This window comes from Vipera ursinii (genome assembly GCF_947247035.1).
Source record: "Vipera ursinii genome assembly, chromosome: 4".
Lineage (NCBI taxonomy): Eukaryota > Metazoa > Chordata > Lepidosauria > Squamata > Viperidae > Vipera > Vipera ursinii.
In genome coordinates, this window is record NC_139514.1 from 95,863,405 (window position 1) to 95,885,087 (window position 21,683).

General features: G+C 37.3%; 1 protein-coding gene across 1 annotated transcript in view; it reads left to right on the forward strand.

Moving 5' to 3' along the window:
• Positions 1 to 21,683, forward strand: part of UBAC2 (UBA domain containing 2) — a 111,464-nt gene that overhangs the window by 64,645 nt on the left and 25,136 nt on the right. The gene's annotated exons all lie outside the window — the stretch shown is intronic.

Genomic DNA, 21,683 nt, shown 5'->3' on the forward strand with positions numbered 1-21,683 from the left:
TTCATTTCTTGGTTGCTCTTCCCATTTTACTCTTTTTTGTCTTTTGTTTTTTTTCCTTGCTTTTAACATTTTTTAATCTGAAACTGTCCAGAGTTGTTGAGAGTTGGGCAGCATCTACATTTAATAAAGTTCATAAATAATAAAATAAATGTTCTAAATATTCTGCTGAACCATGGTTGGAAAGTCCCCTTGAATGATTCTAAATTTTGCCATGTTTCATTGCTGCAATTGTAGGAAATGTTTTTCCTAGCCCCATTATTATTTTTACAGATCATATGAGTGGATCATTTTTCTGGTCACTGGAAATTTTATCACAAGATCACAAAATCTTTTATTCTTTTTCTAGTGCGTCTGCCTATCTTATTCTTCAATAAAGTTCTAAGGCAACTTTCCTATCCAAGTATACAAACTAAGGGGCAGAATACTTAAAGCTAAAAACTATATAACAATTTAAAGTTTTATAACAGAGGTAATGAAATTAAAGAATTTTATTGAAGAATTGAAGTTTAATGAAATTTAGTTTATAAGGAATAGCTAACAGAACCATGTGTTCCTCTTTATTTAAAATATCTGTCTACAAAGGAAAGTGCCTATTTAAACACATACTGTACATAGTTTTATTTTGGGCAATATAAAACAATGTTAAGGAAGAGGAAAGTTTTGATTTGTGAACTTGTTTGTATAATATCTATAATAGGCATTACTTGGTCAATGTTCTCAGCATATATATATATATATATATATATATATATATATATATATATATATATATATATATATAAAACAACTCCCAAAACACTAAAGAAAAAGAAAAAAAGTCTTACATATTGTATTTATCAATACAGGTAATCCTCAACTTACAACCGGTCGCTTTAATGACCTTTTGAAGTTACAACGTACTTAGAAAAGGTTAACTATGGTTCACCCTTGAAGTTATAAGTGCTACACCCAACAGGGTCATTTGATTGCATTTCAGGAATTTGGCAACCTGTTTGTGCTTAAAACTGATTACCAAGCATTCTGCGATCATCTGAAATCTTCTCTGCTGGTTTCCTCAGAAAATCCATGGAAAAGTTGTCAGAAAAGGGGGGAACCTGACAGGAAAGTTTGCAAACTATTGCCACCTGCCAAACACTTTTGCCTCCCTTTTGTGCATGGGGTTGGGGGGGGGGGAGAACTTCTGCAGCAGGCTGGAGAAATTAAGCTCAGATTCCATGTGCAGAAGGGAATTTCAGCACTGGGCTGGAGAAAAGACGCTTACATCCTGAAGATCAGCCTTTCTTGCCTTCAGAAACACTGTGTTGGCTAGCTTTCTAGCCAGAAAAACAAGCAAATGCAATGTTTCTGAATGGTAGAAAGGCTAGGGCATGGAGGCGAGGGAAACCTCTGTGGCAGATGGGGAAGAAAGGAAGTTCAGATCCTAAAATCCAAGCTTCCTTTTTCCACCCCAGTGCAGCAGTTCCCTTCACACATGGAGGAGAGAAGAAGGCCTGCAATGGGCTGGAGAAACAAAACATGGGCCTTTGGGATTCGAGCTTCTTTTCTTCATCCTGCCCTCTCTTAACAGGCAGCTCTTTCACTCTGTCCATTTAATGACCCATGCAGTCATTTAACAACCACAGCTGGGACTGAGATTGCAGTCATTGAATGAAGTTGTTATGTGGGTAACTTGCATAACAATTACAATGACTTACAACCAAAATTTTGGGCCTAATTGTGGTTGTAAGTTGAGGACTATTTATCACTGGTTTATTAATAAATACACTAATATAATCAATACAAAACATTAGCTGTAAAATATCACAGTATCTTTGCTATAACTAACATATATTGCTGTATCTTTTGATTAGTAGAAAATACTGCCTTTTCCAAAAATGTGGAATTGTGGATCTGTGGTAGAAGGGGCTCTGTCAGGGGAACTAAAGAGACATTCCAGTTTAGAGTCAGTTCAAACATCTGAGATCAAATCCTTAGGTCTATATGTGCAGGCAGCCTGGCAAAATTCTTTTTTTTAGAAAATTTTATTAAATATACATTTAAAAACAAAAGTGGACATGATTCAACTTCCCTAGCTACAACACTACTATTAGTATTGTCTTATGTTACAGAAAGAAATAACAAAAACCTAAAATACAGTCTATAACAGGACAGAGTATAACAAACTGTACATATAACATCTGTCAGTTTTTTTTAGTAAACTGTCATACAGTCCTCAGCATTATATTTACATATCTTTCAGTTATGTCCGTTATATAGATGCTAATAAGAAATCCTTACATTATCAACCAATCAAACAATGTTTGTCTCAGCGATCCTCCTTAACTCTAACCAATTGTACAAATAGGTTAACGCTAGCCACCTCCTATAAAGAGAATTTGTACAAGATGTTTTATAGATGGCATCTTCCCCCTACAAGGTTAGCAAAAATAGATAAAAATAGATAAAAAAATCTCACCAATGTGCTGGAAATGCAGAAGGCTTCCAGGGACTTACTATCATATGTGGTGGGAATGTTTAGAAGCGAAATTGTTTTGGCAGCGGATAAAAAGTTGGTTGGAAGAAATATTACGACAAAAAATTGATTTAAAACCAGAAATCTTTTTATTAGGGATTATTAACGATAATCTCAGTAAAGCATCTCTCTACTTATTAGTACATATCTTAACCGCAGCAAGACTGGCATATGCCCAAAAATGGAAAAGAAAGGAAACACCCACTGAAGAAGAAATAATAGATAAAATTTTATCCTGCTCTGAAATGGACAGGTTAACCCTAGAGATCAAAAATAAGAACGAAACAGAGTATTATGAAATTTGGCAAAATTAGTCTGGCAAAATTCTTGTAATAAAGTACCTGTTTGGGCCTGTCTACAGGTGATTCTGGTTGATTGCATCTGACAAGATTATACATTTCTGATATGGAATAATATCACTTTTCTAATTTCTTAAACTGACTTTTAGCCACACTCATGCTTGATAAAACCATAATTAGGTTTCCAATGAGTTACATTCCAAAGTGTTGTCATTTAGTTCAAGATCACAAAACCTTTTCTTTCAGATATAGTCTCTGGAGAGTCCAATACTGCTTAAATGAAATTTTTGATTGATCACATGTATAATATATAACTTCTATAATGAAAATTCATAATAGCTGCTGAGGCTACATTCCAGCAGATCTGTGATGATATAAATGACTATAAGCCACCTGGAATTGCCTTGGCGAGATGAGAGGCATGGAAATTTAGTAAAATGAATAAATCAGATCTTCTCAATTTTGTGCCTTCCATATTAACTTCCTTAATCTGCAGCCAATTTAGTCAATGAGATTATGGAACTTGAAACCCAACTCATCTACCAAACATGAAGTTAGAAAAGCTGATGTTGCGTAGACATTACATATAATCAAGGGCTTGGATGATCTTATTTAGCTACTTGCCTAAGGAAACAAACATTAAAAGGCACATATTTTGTAAGTTCACATACCAATTTTCATAACTGAAAATTTCTGAAAATTCATATACATACACACTGGCTGCAATTTTTCTTTTGGCAGCTTTGTTCCAAACATATATAACATATGGAAAAAATGTTCTATGCAGATTGTTAATGCACAGAAAATGCAACGTGACAGTAAATGTGGTTGCATATCTCTACTTTATATATATATATATGTATGTATGTATGTATGTATGTATGTATGTATGTATGTATGTATGTATCTTCTCTAAGTCACCTTCCTTTTAGTAAATTCCTATCACTTAAAGTGAATTTTTGTAAAAAATCCAGAGTGGGGTCTTTCCCAGAATGTGGGAAACCCCCTCAACTGCCATAGTCGTAATCCTTCAATTTGAGTAAAATAGACTTGTAGTTTACTGTTTTTAGTTCTGCAACTGCCTCCTCCTGATTATAACTATAATTAAAAGATTATAATTATAATTGAAAGCACTCCCACTAAAATGCAACATTTTGACAAATAACGTGGGGTTATATTTTCTTTTATGACAATCATTTTCCATCACCGTACTGAATTGCTTTTTCTCTTTACTTCCCCTTATATGTTATATAAAGCTTTCTTTAAAATAGATATGCAGTTTGCACATGTCAGCAAATGCAAAAAATCTTTTCAGTTAACATGTTATTGTTGCCCTGCAACTGTTGAGAGGAAGGAAAGAAAAGGAACAAACGGTATAAAATGTCAGGATTTGGAAATGGTAATAAGATTTCATGACAAAAGAGTATTGCCATTCAGTGAAGACCAAGCATGGCCCTGATGTTAATTTTTAATAATAATATTTTAATCTATATACCATAGAGGTTTTCAGACTTTGGCCTTGTATAGGTAAAGTGGGGCAAAATTCAGAAATCTGACAATGCTAAATGTTGTATCTGAGCAGCAGCAGCAGCAGCAGCAGCAACAACAACAACAACAACAACAATAATAATAATAATAATAATAATAATGAAGTTGGAAGGGACCTTGGAGGTCAACTAGTCCAACCCCCTGCTCAGGCAGGAAACCTTATAACATTTCAGACAAATGGCTGTCTAGTCTCTTCTTAAAAACTTCCAGTGTTGGAGCATTCACCGTTTCTGGAGGCAGGTTGTTCCACTGGTTAATTTTTCTAGCTGTCAGGAAGTTTCTCCTTAGTTCTAGGTTGCTTCTCTCCTTGATTAGTTTCTATCTGTTGCTTCTTGTCCTGCCTTCAGGCACTTTGGAAAATAGCTTGACTCCCTCTTCTTTGTGGCAGCCCCTGAGATATTGGAACACTACTATCATGTCCCCCCTCATCCTTCTCTTCATTAAACTAGATATACTCAATTCCAGCAACTGTTCTTTATATGTTTTATTTATTTTATTTATTTTATTTTATTTTAATTCCATTTATATCCCGCCCTTCTCCAAAGACTCAGGGCGGCTTACAAGCTTAGCAGTAGCCTTCATTCTATGTATATGCCTGCTTATTAGGGCTTTCACACACACCCCAGCGGCATTATTACAAAGTCAGCTTAATTGCCCCCAACAATCTGGGTCCTCATTTTACCTACCTCGGAAGGATGGAAGGCTGAGTCAACCTTGAGCCTGGTGGGATGCGAACCTGCACTAATTGCAGGCAGCTGGTGTTACTTAAGGAGGCATTAGCCCACTGCTCCACCAAGGCTCTCCAAACCTCTGATCATCTTTGTTGCTCTTCTCTGTACTCTTTCTAGAGTCTCAACATCTTTTTTACATCATGACCAAAACTGGATGCAGTATTCCAAGTGTGGTCTTACCAAGGCGTTGTTGTTGTTAGCTACGAAGTCATGTCCGACCCATCGCGACCCCATGGACAACATTCCTCCAGGCCTTCCTGTCCTCTACCATCTTCTGGAATCCATTCAAGCTCACACCTACTGCTTCAGTGACTCCATCTAGCCACCTCATTCTCTGTTGTCCCCTTCTTCTATTGCCCTCAATCTTTCCCAGCATTAGGCTCTTCTCCAGTGAGTCGTTCCTTCTCATTAGGTGGACAAAGTATTTGAGTTTCAACTTCAGGATCTGGCCTTCTAAAGAGCAGTCACGGTTGATCTCCTCTAGGACTGACCGGTTTGATCGCCTTGCAGTCCAAGGGACTCGCAGGAGTCTTCTCCAGCACCATAGTTCAAAGGCCTCAATTCTTTGGCGCTCAGCCTTTCTTATGGTCCAACTTTCACTGCTATACTTTGCAACTGGGAAGACCATAGCCTTGACTATACGCACTTTTGTTGGCAGGGTGATGTCCCTGCTTTTTATTATTCTATCTTGGCTACAGTCCCCATCTGCAGTGATCTTGGAGCCCAGGAAAATAAAATCTGTCACTACCTCCATTTCTTCCCCATCTATTTGCCAGGAATTGAGAGGGCCGGATGCCATGATCTTGGTTTTCTTAATGTTTAGATTCAACCCAACTTTTGCACTCTCCTTCTTCACCTGCAACAAGAGGCTCTTTAGTTCTTTCTGCCATTAGAGTGGTATCATCTGCATATCTTAGCTTGTTGATATTTCTCCTGGCAATCTTAATTCCAACTTTTGATTCATCTAGCCCTGCCTTTCTCATGATGTGCTCTGCATATAAGTTAAATAGGCATTGTAATAGGCACAAGGCATTGTAAAGTGGTATTAATACTTCACGTGTTCTTGATTCTGTCCCTCTGTTATTGCAGCCTAACACTGTGTTAGTTTTTTTGCCAACTGCAGCACACTGCTGGCTCATATTTAAGTGATTGTCCACTAGGACTCCGAGATCCCTCTCACAGTTGCTACTATTGAGCAAGGTACCACCTATACTATAAATCTGATCAGATTATTTTTTAAGTTGTTTTGAGATGCTCATAGCTCTCCACAATTTTAAAATTCCCAAGATAGAGACTACATCCATTTCCCCAACAAAATTTGAGAACCCCATGCCAGCAAAGCTGTCCAAAATCTGTCCAGATAAAAGAGGAGGAAAATGAAAGCAGATAAGGGGGTGGGAAGGGAGATATATAAATTCTCACACTAGTGTACTGTAATAGTTATGGTGAGTTCTAGTTAATTGTGTACATGTTGACATACATTGTTCTCAAGCATGTACAAATAAGAGTGTATACAAAAGTTCCTTAATTCGGAGCTTTGTGTATATACACAAGCTCTTAGAGATGTGTAGACCTATCACCACCCTCAACGTACAATAGTTCCTCATATTCTCAGTGAATTTGACACTCTCATAGTCATACATGGAAATGTGTCCAGGTTCAGGTTTGTCTCAAGTGCTGCTGTGAATGGTTTGTATGACTTATGCTGTCCATACCTGAATATGTTCCTCTCCTTTTGATTATTGTGATTCAAATAGCAACAACCTGGAAGACTATTCTCTTCAAGTTACTAAATATAGACTGATTGACCCTGTTTGGACAGCATAGTACAGAACAGTGGGAGCTCTCTTGTGTTGCTGAGGCAGGTCATGTTCCAGAGAAGTCTTGATCAGCCCAATGACGTGGTTCAAACACTGGCTTGTGAGCTAAAATAATAGGTTCCATTACCAAACGGGGAATTTAAACAAAATACAGGTTCTACTTGCTTTACGCTAGGTCACATTTCCTGAAAACAAAGCAAATTTGCATAAAGCAAGACACTGAATCAGTGGAAAAAAGCAGGTGATGGATATGGTGTAAATTTTGTAACCCAGATACATTGACAAATGTCATACATTTTTAGAACCTTTATTCTTAAGCACCGGGTTATTCAAATACATTTTATCTCATGTTCTATGTAGCCTTTCTACATCTTTCATACAGCAGGATTTCTAATGCACTTGATTATCAGGACAGACTAAGAGGTAGAATGATCATGGCATTATGAATTTTATTAGCATAGATTGCTATGTTGCACACATGTAGATTTTTCCAAGTTAAAAGCTTGTTCTATGACAAGCAATCTTTCCCAAGTTTTGGTGTCCATTATTTTTTTCTGGTATTACATTTTGGGTAAGTGATTGGACAAGATGTTGAGGGCCATTTTAACCCCATAGTAATAGTCATTCAGGTATAGAATTAAGTGCAAGACAGCAAGCAAAACCAGAAGAACTATATAACATGATGGTAAAAGTATGAGTGAGGGCAGAAAGTGATTTGGCAGGAAGAAGGCTCAGGTTGTTTCTAGACCTTTGGCACAAATTGAATATGTTGGCACAAATCACATAACTTTTTAAAAAAAATATAAAGGGAATTTTCAAAGGGAAATGATCAATCACATAATAGCAAATTTGCATAACGTGAGGACAACTTGTATAGTCAGATCCGTTTAATGATGGGAGAATGTTGTGATAAAAGATAGTTGACCTAGCTCGGGTAGGCAACCTCGGCTCTTTTATGACTCATGGACTTCAACTCCCAGAATTCCTGAGTCAGCTATGCTGACTCAGGAATTCTGGGAGTTGAAGTCCATGAGTCATAAAAGAGCCGAGGTTGCCTATCCCTGACCTAGCTGGTAAGTTAGTGGGGCAGAGAACAATGTGAGGCATGTCAGGAAGAAGGTCACAAGGACATTGACAGAACCTCTCTTTATACTATCCCTCCTACACTCACTGGCCAGGATTTTTCAGTTTGATTTTTTTAATGAATAAAAATAGTTTGAGTTCCACATAATGCTGAATTCTAATGAATTTTCACATCCTAGCAAGTGAAAAACAAGTCACAACAGTAGTGTGTGAACTAGTTTTAAATGTCAGTAAGAATTCTACAGATCTTTATAGAGAAGTTCTTGCACGTAATTACATACCTAGTTTTAGCAAATACAGGAACTATTTCCAAAGCAGAGAGGAAGTGGTGATTGCAGTGCATTCCTTGTCATAGAGGTGAATAGATAATAGCATTGTGCCTTGTCTTGGAAGTATAATATTTGATATCAGAAAGATCCTTTTAGTTACAAAGAACTAAATATGGCTAGAGATGAAGAAAAAAATTAGCTGTCTCACATACTGTTCCAGGTGTCTAGTAACTTTTTTTTATCAGAAACTCACTAAGAAAATGAGTAAAATAAGCTAACATTTCCATCTTTTTATCACTCCAAATTTGTATATGTTTAAACATGCTTAATTTGGTTTTCTAGATTTGCATAATTCAGTGAATCAGAACCCAACCAAATGGGTTGGGTTGACACATCGTATTAATGTCACAGAAATCTACACAAGGTTAACATTTTAAATAAACATGTTGTTTAACTACAGATATTCCATCTTTTAATGGTGCTGGCTAGGTAATTAGCATGAACCAAGCCTATTTATTAAAAAAATTAATAGAAATACAAAATGTTTCATTTTTTAAAAAAGCCAGATGGCTTCATCACCAATGAGATATCTGTTAACAGTAATTAGTATATTCTGGTCCTCTTCTGACCATATGCTTAACCTGCTCAGTTGAGTTGACTGGTTACTGTGTTATAACATTATAGTTATAATGTTTTAGTAGTTCTGTCAACATACAGATACACAAACTTGATCAAAAATAACTCCTTGGGGAATTTATCCATGTTCTCTCCTGTGGAAGGAAAATACTAACAAGGTTCCATTAATAATTGCCCTCTTCTGCAGTGTGGAGGCCGTCACTTTTTCTTCAGCAATTTTTCTTAGTTTAAGTAATCAGAATAAGATTAATGGATTGGATGGAATGATTGAATCTACTGGGGCTCAGTTCAGATGTTCCTATGCATGTGAACCCCCAGTTACATACTTAACTATGTTATGAGAATGCAGTTTCTGTTTCACTGGTCTTATTAATTTCCTTTCACCTTGGATCACAAAATTTGACACAGTTGTGGCTATGGACAGGAAATATCGGTATAAATTCAGAAAAAAAACAACCAGATATTTCCTGTTATTGGCAATGAGCTCATATGTTCTATCATATCCACCTTTACATCTAACTGTCTCACTTCTGAGGCGTTATTTATAAATTTACATCTATGGTTTCTTAATAGTTGGTAAATCTTAGAACTATGGCTAACAGTCTATAAATTAAGATTTGATTTTATGTTATCAGTTTCTAGTTCAGAAGCCAGGCACTACTTCTCTTGCCCTGCTGCCTAACATCAGGAGAGGTGGCTAAATGCCCTGATATCGCTCCTTTTCATCCCGCTCCCCAACATTTATGGGGGAGCATTTATGTTCACAGGACGTGAGGAAACATCACCATCCAATTTGTCTTGTTTCAAATTGTTTGTCTTGTGTAAGATGGTTCCTGCTAAGTGCACTTTTTTCTCAGGGGAGAAGGACCATGTGTGATCAAACATGCAATAGAGCTGCCTGAATTTACTTTTACCAGAATTGTCTGCACTTTACCTTCTCATGGGCAGAGACCTGTGTCTATTCGCAGTTCCCCATCCCTTCTTAACATTTTTCTTTCTTCAATCTTTTCTGCTTGGATTTATACATCTTTCATTTATGTATGTTAGACTTTTATCGTTTAATAATTTAGTTCACAATAACACTGCATTATTTGTTCTGTTTTATTAGCTGCTTGAAAACTGAAATGTTTGCAAGAATGAACAAGAAAATTAAGGTTTTTCATTTTTGTTTTCAGAATAAAAAATGCTTAAGCTGATTATTTGGGCAGATGAAAGGAAACAGTTGTCTTTTGATATATTTTAACAGATGTTGCTTCCTTTGTGTGAGAGACAGGAGCCTAGACACAATTGCATAGTGCTTTTGGCATAATTTCAAACTATACCCTGAATGGTATTCTTCAAAGTTTTCCTTGTTTATATGGAACTATTTTCTAATATTTTAAAAGAAAATGAAACTTGTTCCTATCTCATTATCATACATTACCCCATCAAAAGTGGTCTTTTTAAAAATTTTCTGTGTATTTCTACATAGGCCGCTTAGAGTTCCATATGTTCTTCAAAATGGAAGATTTCCTGTTGATTTTTAAATGAAGAACATACTTTAATTGAAAAACAATAATAAATGACTATATTTCTGAAAGTTCCCTGTGATAATGGAGATGTGCCTTTGCGCTCCCAAATTTGTTAATGTGATAGCCAAAGGACTAGTTTTATTTATCATGAATAACTATGAAGTAAGTTTCTGGAATGATGATCAGAACTACCATTATCTCCATTGTTTTGTCTGCAATTTTGCCATTTAGATTCAAAATGGAAAATCCAAATTTTGATACTTAAAATCTAATAATGTAGATACCAAACAACTGTCCCTTAACAGATTTTTTAAAAACTATAGTCAACATTAATCATGGGTAAGAAACTAGACCCATGCTCCTCCTGATTAACTAAGATTTCCTGGAGGATAATGTGGGTTTTTTTTTTTGGCAATTGGGAATGCATCCATCAGAGTGGCTGGTCCTTTCAATGCTTAAGGAGGAGGTGGTCCCTTCTCAAGAAACCATTGCTAGACCCCAGTAGGTTAGATGACTTTTGTCTTATCTTCAGCCTGTTCTGCAGCTTCAGAAGTTCCTGGATAAAACAGATTTTCTGCATCCTTCAGTCAGGTTTCATGTCTGGATATGAGACAAAAATTGGGACACAATCCAGAAACGGATATGAGACACAGTTTCTGTTGCTAAGTGAGACAGTTGTTAAGTGAATTTTGTCCCATTTTATTATCTCTCTTGCCACATTTGTTAAGTGAATCACTGCAGTTGTTAAATTAGTAACATGGTTGTAATTGTAAAGTCAATCTGGCTTCCCCATTGGCTTTGCTTGACAAAGGTTGCAAAAGGTGATCCCATGACCCTGGCACACTGCAACCATCATAACTATGAGTAAGTTGCCAAGTGTCTGAATTTTGATCAAATGACCATGGGGATTCTTTAATGGTCATAAATGTGAAAAATGATCATTTTTTTACAGTTACTGTTGTAACTTTGAACAGCCATTAAATGAATCGTTATAACTGCATTCTATGTGGAGATGCTATTGAAGAATATCTGAAGCTACAGTTGATGCAAATAATTATGGGTATCCTTTGGTACACACACGTTATGCCTTTGCTTTGGGAAGTGCACTGGCTCCCAGTCGGTTTCTGAATGCAATTCATTGTGCTGCTTGTCAGCTATAAAGCTGTTCATGACACAGGCCAGCATATTTGAGGAACTGTCTTTCTCCAATTATCTCTGCTCCATCAGGTCTGGCAGAAGGGACACATTCTGGGCTTCATCTTTTAAGGAGTGTTATCTGATAAGTCCAGGAAGCATGCCTTTTCTGTTGCTGCTGGAACATAATTCCTATCCAGGATTAGGTTGGCCCTAAACCTGTCTTTTCTCCAGTATGGTAGTCAGGTGAGTCTGTGAGTTTTTATTGTTAGAGTTGATGGTTTTGGCTGCTATCCAGAGCCAAGACTACTTGAGGTTAAAACTAGCCTTTTACTATCCTGTTGTAGATCCAGTTAAGCATGTTGTGCAAACTCGTGTCTTAATGTGCTTTACTAGGAATTTTGTACAGGCTAAATCGTTTACTGTTATTTAAGGATTTATTGTATTCCTCTTGAGATGGCAAATTCTAAGTGTAAATATGTTTACTTTCACAAAATATTTTAAATATTTAAAAAACAAAAATACCGTGAATATATGGAAAGTAACTTGTACTTAATCACACAAATGAAGGCAAATATACACGTCCCAGGATAATGTTGCAGGATCCAATCTGAGTTGGTCAGCAAGACCAGTGATTTGTTCTTCCAAACTTTCAGATTTGTACTGGAACTACTCAGTCTGTAGTATGTATGCACTGGGCAATTCTATGCATAGTATTTATGTGGTGCTTCTGTATTTATGTGGTGCCTCATTGTGTGTGGCTTTTGTGTGTTCTTTGGTTGTTGATGGCCAGCTATTAAGTCGTTGATTGTTGTTTTCTTGTGCTGCCACACCCTCAGCTCCTAAGTACCTGGTAAGCTGATGCAAATCAGCATTCCTGTCAACTGTCAAGGGGCCCATTTCCCAGGCTTCAATCATTTCTCTGGCTATTTTTGTCCCTGCTCAGTCAACAATCTTAACAGCTTTGGGCTGTACTTCGTAACTGTACTTAGTCAAGTTAGCCATTCACTAAATTGTAACTGCAGAAAAAGCAAATTTTAGGTCCTCCAGTGAAGCAATTAGCAGTCCAATAAGTAAGGTTACATGCTTGTTGATTGCTTATTTACCTATTCATTCATTTATCCAGCCAGCCATCTCACATAAGCAACTTGGGCAATGAACAGAAATAAAACAAGATAGTCATAAAAAGGAAATACACAAATGAAGATGAAAGTTTTATAAAGTCTGAAGAGAAACCTGTGTATGATCTGAAAATATAGTTTGCCAAAGTGGCATGTCTTGGACTATGAGCTAATAATCACATGAGCAAATAATCACATGATTTTAAAGTCTTTATCTTCTATACTTGTCTCTAAAAAGGTAAAGGTTCCCCCGCACATGCGTGCTAGTCGTTTCCAACTCTAGGGGCCGGTGCTCATCTCCGTTTCAAAGCCGAAGAGCCAGTGCTTGTCCGAGGACGTCTCCGTGGTCATGTGGCTGGCATGACTAGACGCCAAAGGCACACGGAACGCTGTTACCTTCCCACCGTAGTGGTCCCTATTTTTCTACTTGCATTTTTACATGCTTTCAAACTACTAGGTTGGCAGAAGCTGGGACGAGTAACAGGCGCTCACTCTGTTACGCGGCACTCGGGATTTGACCCACCAAACTGCCGACCTTCTGATCGACAAGCTCAGCGTCCTAACCCACTGAGCCACCGTGTCCCTACTTGTCTATACTTGTCTATACTTGACAGTAAATGTGTTCTTTTTATATCATGATTTCAAGATATATTTAGAAGACATAAAGCAATATTTGACCAAAAAGAGAGGTGTTTCCTTTTCTGGATGGCTTTATGAATCCTCTGCCCTGTGTAGAGTATGAGGAACTGAATGTAATTTTATGATCGTTTTATTTGACTGAAGCTTAAAACTTACAACCACTTTGCCTTTTAGCTGTGGGGGAATAACTCCTCCCTCAACATTGTGGTGTTCTTCAGTCCCACCCATCATAATACCAGTAATAGACACCATTACTGTCACAGGAATTACATGATACTAAAATCAAGCTCTTTACAGGTTGCCCTCACCATGCCATTACCAGCCATCCTGGTCCAATTTTCCCATTTATGGCTTGTTCAGGGGGATCTTATTGGAGAGGGACACATAAAGGCAGGCGGGGGGAGGGAGTAAATCTGAAAGTCAGACATTTTTTAAAAATCAAAAATATATGTGTTGATGTACCATGTTCACACATGAAGTAGCTTGCTCATACCTAATATTGTAGTGTCATCTGTAAAATGTGTTTGTCACTCTTCAACTACATCATCATTTCATCATCATTCTAGCCATTGTCTATCCATTGCAGGATGAAGACCTCTTCCACATGTTTCCAACCAATACAGTCCTGAGATTTCTTTTGCCAGTTGGGCCCGCAATATTTGCTGATGTCATTGATCCACCTTGTTTTAGGTCTCTTTCGTGGACGTTTTTTATTAAGTGGGACCCATTCTATGACTGCCTTGGTCCACCTGCCATCAGTTCTTCTTGCATTGTGACCAGCCCATTTCCATCTCAGTTCTTTTACTCTCTTGATGATAGCATATACTTTTTTTGTTCTCTAATCCATGTGCGGGTCTTTCAATCTTGTCTTGTAATGCCAAACAAGTATCTTTCCATGGCACTTGTATCTCATAGCTTTTGTATTGATTGTGAGGTCCATGTTTCATTAGCATATTAGAGCATATTATATCTCATTAAAAGCATTAGATCCAACAGATTCCTAGTAGATATTGTTCATTACTTTATCATTCATTTCTTTATCAGGTAGAGTATCTTTCTCAACTTGATGTCCTCTGAATGTGTTGAGACTATAATTTGCCACTAGCATGACAAGTTGGAAGAAGCTGGGAAACAAATATGGAAAATTACTGAGAAGTCCTGAGTTGATCCTTAAATTCTTTTGCCAACAATATGAATGGGTCATATGGAGAAAATTAAAAGATGTTGCTTTAATTTGCCATAACTACCAGATTAATATATGTAAAATGATGGAGGAATCTATTAATACTTAAATAGTAGATAATATTGTGGGACACAACTCTTTGGAGGAAATCAACATGACTTAGTGAAACTTGAAGTAAAGTAGAAGTTACTTTTAAAAAATGGGGCTATTTACCATAGTACAGTATTGATAATGTCTAAATCAAATCAGAATGACCTAGTACTGCAGGTAGTCTTTGACTTACGACAGTTCATTTAATGACCATTTGATGTTACAATAACACTCAAAAAATGGACTTATGACCATTTTTCACACTTATGACCATTGCAGCATCCTCATGGTCTCGTGATTTATATTTGGATGCTTGACAAGTAGTTCATATTTATGACGGTTGCAGTGTCCCAGGGTCATTTGATCACCTTTTGTGACCTTCTGACAAGAAAGTCCATTGGGAAGCCAGATTCAGTTAGCAATTGTGTTACTAATTTAACAACTGAAGTGACTCACTTAACAAATGTGGCAAGAAAAGTCATAAAATGGGCAAAACTCACTTAACAAATTTCTCACTTAGCAACATAAAGTTTGGGCTCAATTATGGTGGTAAGTCAAGGACTACCTGTATTGAACAGTGGTTGAGTTTTAAGAATACAAGGAGGAATAAATGTGTTACTAGAATAGAATCTTATGAGTCATGAGGAATATGCTAAAAATTTAAAATAACTTTTTGAGGGGGGGGCAGGGTTTTTTTCATGCACACAGCAATGGCTTTGCCAAGATTTAATTGCTTCTTCACAATTATTTAGAAGAAGATGGGTAATTCTACCTGACTAAATGACAAGAGATTTATTCAAAAGAATTCAAGTGGCATCTCTATCCTGTATCATGCAGTAGAGAATGTCTGTTTGATTTATCGGAAGTGAAAACAAAGCTGCAACCACTTCCTTTTTTCGTAGGGTTAAGTTTGGGATGGGATGGTATAGATTAGAACATTAGAGTGGAAAACGTTTATTAAAATAAAATATACTTAGTTCTGATGAATTGGACAAGAAAGTGAATGAAAGAACACAATGTTGTTAATTTTATTCTCTTCTTCATCTATGGAAAGAGTTGATAAAATTCAGATTAATTAAACATGTGTAAAATGGTAGAAAACCACTCTCCTCTATCTACTATTCTGTTAAAAGTATAAATTAATATAACAACATTTAATCAGTAGTTTCACAACATTAAAAAAGCTAACTTGTCACATCAACTAATTTTCCACACATTTTCAGGCATTAATCTTTCTGTGATCATACATGATATACCCACATCCCTTTTTTGTATAGCAGTGACCTTCTGATTCCAGTCTGTATTCTATAGTTCTCTCTGTTGGAAATTTTAATCAACGGCTGAATCATCAAACATTAGTAAATAGAGGAATTTCTTATTTTTTATTCAAAATGACATGGCTGTTCCTCCTGTTTCAGTAACCACACTCTTCATTTATTTTCATTTATTTACAATACCAGACCATGTCATAGAATTTAAGAAATACAGGGCACCATTAATGCATATCTAAGTAACTATATATCATCATCATCATTTTAGCCATTGTCTATACATTGCAGGATGAAGGCCTCTTCTGCATGTTTCCAACCTGCAATACTTGCTAATGTCGTCAATCCATCTTGTTTAATGGACGCTTTTTATCAAGTGGAATTCATTCTATGACTGCCTTGGGCCATGACTGCCATCATTTCTTCTTGCTATGTGACCAGCCCATTTCCATTTCAATTCTTTTACTCTCTTGATGATATGGTATACTTTCATTTGATCTTGAAGTGAAAATCAACATAGAACGAGGTGTGTGACAAGATGATACAATATCACCTAACCTTTTCTCAGCCTGCCTTGAAGAAGTGTTTCGCAAACTAGACTGGGCAAAAGATGGAAGAAAAATCAGTGGCGCTTATTTAAGAATTGCAGATTATGTTGTTCTCTTCTCAAGACCCAAAAGAGCTACAGAGACACATACAATAGTTGCACAAAGCAGGAGAAAAATTTGGCTTAAAATAAATCTGAAAAAGAGCCAAGTTATGTTTAATAAATTCACTAAATATAAAGAAAAAAATGTATATCTGGAGAGCAAATTATATATAGTCCATACAGATATAAAAGGAAACCCGATAAAATTAACATTGCACTGAGGGGACCAAAAGGTTTCTATAAATTAAGGCTATAAATGAAAAATTTGGTAGTCCTTTCAAAATACCTCAGTCTTAGTAATTTATTTTTTTTAAAAAAATGTTTTATTAATTTTTAAGAATTAGAATCTTTAGTGCTTAGTAAACAACATGTCCCCTTCATGGATTACTGCCTTGTCGTGGCGAAGGGGCTTGCGTAATTCAATGAAGCTATGAGCTATGCCGTGCAGGGCCACCCAAGACAGACAAGTCATAGCAGAGAGTTCTGACAAAACGTGATCCACTGGAGAAGGAAATGGCAACCCACTCCAGTATCTTTGCCATGAAAACCCTATGGACAGTACCAAAAGGCAAAACGATATGACGCTGGAAGATGAGCCCCTCAGGTCGGAAGGTGTCCAATATGCTACTGGGGAAGAGCAGAGGGCTAGTACTAGGAGCGCCAGAAAGAATGAAGCGACTGGGCCAAAGCCGAAAGGACGCTCAGCTGTGGATGTGTCTGGTGGTGAAAGGAAAGTCCGATGCTGTAAAGATTTTTTCTCCATAGGAACCTGGAATGTAAGATCCATGAATCAAGGAAAGCTGGACGTGGTCAAACAAGAGATGACAAGACTGAACATCGACATCTTAGGTATCAGCGAACTAAAATGGACAGGAATGGGTGAATTTAATTCAGATGACCATCAGGTATACTACTGCGGGCAAGAATCCCTCAGAAGAAATGGAGTAGCCTTCATAGTCAATAAAAGAGTAGGAAAAGCAATACTGGGATACAATCCTCAAAATGTCAGAATGATCTCAGTTCGAATCCAAGGCAAACCATTCAATATCACAGTAGTCCAAGTCTATGCCCCAACCACCAGTGCTGAAGAGGATGAAATTGACCGGTTCTATGAAGCCCTACAGCACCTTATAGAACTAACACCAAAAAATGATGTCCTTATCATCATGGGGGATTGGAATGCTAAAGTAGGAAGCCAAAAGATAAACTGGAATAACAGGAAAGTTTGGCCTTGGAGTACAAAATGAAGCAGGGCACAGGCTGATAGAATTTTGTCAAGAGAATACGATGGTCATAGCAAACACTCTTTTCCAACAACCCAAGAGACGGCTCTACACATGGACATCACCAGACGGTCAACACAGAAATCAGATTGACTATATGCTCTGCAGCCAAAGATGGAGAAGCTCTATACAGTCAGTAAAAACAAGACCAGGAGCTGACTGTGGCTCAGACCATGAGCTTCTCCTTGCAAAGTTTAGGCTTAAACTGAAGAAAGTAGGGAAAAGCACTAGGCCACTCAGGTATGAATTAAATCATATCCCTGTTCAATATACAGTGACAAATAGATTTAAGGAGAGTGCCTGAAGAACTATGGACAGAGGTTCGCGACATTGTACAACAGGTAGCAACCAAAACCATCCCAAAGAAAAAGAAATGCAAGAAAGCAAAATGGCTGTCTGAGGAAACTTTGCAAATAGCTGAGGAAAGGAGGGAAGCGAAAGGCAAGGGAGAAAAACATAGATATGCCCAATTGAATGCAGAATTCCAGAGAATAGCTAGAAGAGATAAGAATGCCTTCTTAAATGAACAGTGCAAAGAAATAGAAGAAAACAATAGAATAGGGAGGACCAGAGATCTTCTCAAGAAAATTGGAGAGATGAAAGGAACGTTTAATGCAAAAAGGCATGATAAACGACCAAAATGGCAGGGACCTAACAGAGGCAGAAGAGATTAAGAAGAGGTGGCAAAATTACACAGAAGAACTATACAAGAATGAGCTTAACGTCCCAGATAATCACAACGAGGTGGTCACTGACCTCGAGCCAGACATCCTAGAATGTGAAGTGAAGTGGGCCTTAGAAAAGCTGAGCAACAACAAAGCTAGTGGAGGTGACAGTATTCCAGATGAGCTATTCAAAATCTTAAAAGACGATGCAGTAAAAGTGCTACACTCAATTTGCCAGCAAATTTGGAAAACTCAAGAGTGGCCACAGGATTGGAAAAGATCAGTTTACATTCCAATTCCAAAGAAAGGCAGTGCCAAAGAATGTTCAAACTATTGCACCATTGCACTCATTTCTCATGCTAGTAAAGTCATGCTTAAAATCCTACAAGCTAGACTTCAGCAGTATGTAGATCAAGAACTACCAGAAGTACAGGCAGGATTTCGAAGAGGCAGAGGAACTAGAGATCAAATTGCCAACATACGCTGTATCATGGAGAAAGCTAGGGAGTTCCAGAAAAACATCTACTTCTGCTTCATTGACTATGCTAAAGCCTTTGATTGTGTGGATCATAACAAACTGTGGCAAGTTCTTAAAGAGATGGGAGTACCAGACCATCTTATTTGTCTCTTGAGAAACCTATATGCGGGTCAAGAAGCAACAGTGAGAACTGGACACGGAACCACTGATTGGTTCAAAATTGGGAAAGGAGTCCGGCAAGGCTGTATACTGTCGCCCTGCCTATTTAACTTATATGCAGAGCACATCATGAGAAAGGCAGGGCTAGATGAATCAAAAGTTGGAATTAAGATTGCCGGAAGAAATATCAACAACCTAAGATACGCAGATGATACCACTCTAATGGCAGAAAGAACTAAAGAGCCTCTTGTTGCAGGTGAAGAAGGAGAGTGCAAAAGTTGGGTTGAAACTTAACATTAAGAAAACCAAGATCATGGCATCCGGCCCTCTCAATTCCTGGCAAATAGATGGGGAAGAAATGGAGGTAGTGACAGATTTTATTTTCATGGGCTCCAAGATCACTGCAGATGGGGACTGTAGCCAAGAAATTAAAAGACGCTTGCTCCTGGGGAGGAAAGCCATGGCAAATCTAGACAGCACACTAAAAAGCAGAGACATCACCCTGTCAACAAAAGTGTGTATAGTCAAGGCTATGGTCTTCCCAGTTGCAATGTATGGCAGTGAAAGTTGGACCATAAGAAAGGCTGAGCGCCAAAGAATTGAGACCTTTGAACTATGGTGCTGGGGAAGACTCCTGCGAGTCCCTTGGACTGCAAGGCGATCAAACCGGTCAGTCCTAGAGGAGATTAATCCTGACTGCTCTTTAGAAGGCCAGATCCAGAAGCTAAAACTCAAATACTTTGGCCACCTAATGAGAAGGAAGGACTCACTGGAGAAGAGCCTAATGCTGGGAAAGATCGAGGGCAATAGAAGAAGGGGACGACAGAGAATGAGGTGGCTGGATGGAGTCACTGAAGCAGTAGGCGTGAGCTTAAATGGACTCCAGAAGATGGTAGAGGACAGGAAGGCCTGGAGGAATGTTGTCCATAGGGTCGCGATGGGTCGGACACGACCGCAGCTAACAACAACAACAACAAAACAACATGTCTGGGTTCACATATTTAACATTAACTTCTTCAATATTAATCTATTCATTAGTGCATAATCCAGTATTTTTTCCCTGATCCTCCTTTCTTCCCCATATTTTTTTTCATTTCCCCCTCATTACATAGTTTCAATTCTTGGTACTATTGATGTATACAAAGTTAGATATAAACATCTTCATCATGTTTTACTAATGTTACACAAATAATATCAATTCATAAATCAATGTCCTGTTTTTTGTGCTCTTATTAAAGTTTGATTTCCCATCAATATTTGAAGTATCTTTGCCAGTTATGCTTTTCTCAATATTAATTACATTCATATAGCTAAAAAATTTATTCATATCAATTCTCTTATTTTCATATTTCCCATATCAAAAAAAGAAAACAAATACTACTTTAATTCTAAATTATATATTTCATTATAAAAGTCTAATTATATCTAAGTGTCATCTGTTCTTTTAATCATATTCAAACAAGTAATGCCCCAATAATAGGTCAAATCTGCAATTTTTTAAATCTAACTCTTGCTTTGTTTCTTTGCCAAGTAGCTTTTCAAGTCAAGGCAATTAAATCACCCAGGAATTTTCTTTCTATTTTTGTGAAAGTTGCTTGGTATGAGGAAGACAATTTGGGGGGGGGGTAATTCCGCCCATTTATGTTCCTTAAGCAACTCCCACTTTTCTTCTCCATCAATTTGTCTTCCAAGTTGTAATATTTCCCCTGACAGCTATATGTTCCATTTTTAACAAATCATCTTCCTTGTCATCAGGTGTATTTTGCAGACTTAAGGGGTAAAGGGTTTTTTACATTTTCATTGTTATGGATAAGTCTTGCAGTATTTTACTTGTATATGGTAGTTTATATTTCCCTTCTTTTATCTCTTCCATCTCTAGGTCCATTTCCTCTGGTTCATCTTCTGATTCCTGGTTTATTTGTTCATACTTTGTAGTCATTGTCTGGGAACTTTTTAGCTGTAGATTTAATTTGGAGATTTGCACATTTATATTATCTAAATTATTTTTAATCTCATTATGGTTTCTTTTTATGCCCTCTTTTATGCAACAATTGTTTGAATTAGTTGTAGCATAGAGTATATTTCCTTCTGAAAGGTGTTTGTTTTTTTCTTGAGGCATCATTCTTGGAGATCCTCTAGTAACACCAGTCTCAGTAAGAGTAGAACAAACTTTCCCCTAGTTTTCTGGTCTTTATATGTAGTCTTTATAATCCAATAGGTTCCAAAATACAGCTCCAGTCCCAAAAGCAATATTTTATAGTGATCCTTTGTCGTAGGCATCCAAAAATTGTCAGTCAGGCAAGGTTGTAATCCACAATGTTCAAAGTGTTCAAAATGTTTAACCTGCCAGAAAACAGCTCAAAAGTCTCTCCCAGCCAGACGTAATCAAAGGTCACATTTTTCTTTCTCTCCCACTAGCTCTTGAGTTTAAAAGTCCAAGCCCAGTAGGTGTTTATAGCCCAAAAAGGTCAGGGTGATAAGTATGCCAAAATATTTTCCTTTATTGCCAGCTGTTCTCCCTTAAGCTAGGAGTCACCAAGCAGTCAGGAAGCTAGTTATAGTGCTGTACTCAAATCCACCACTAGATGTCATTCAAAATCCATTT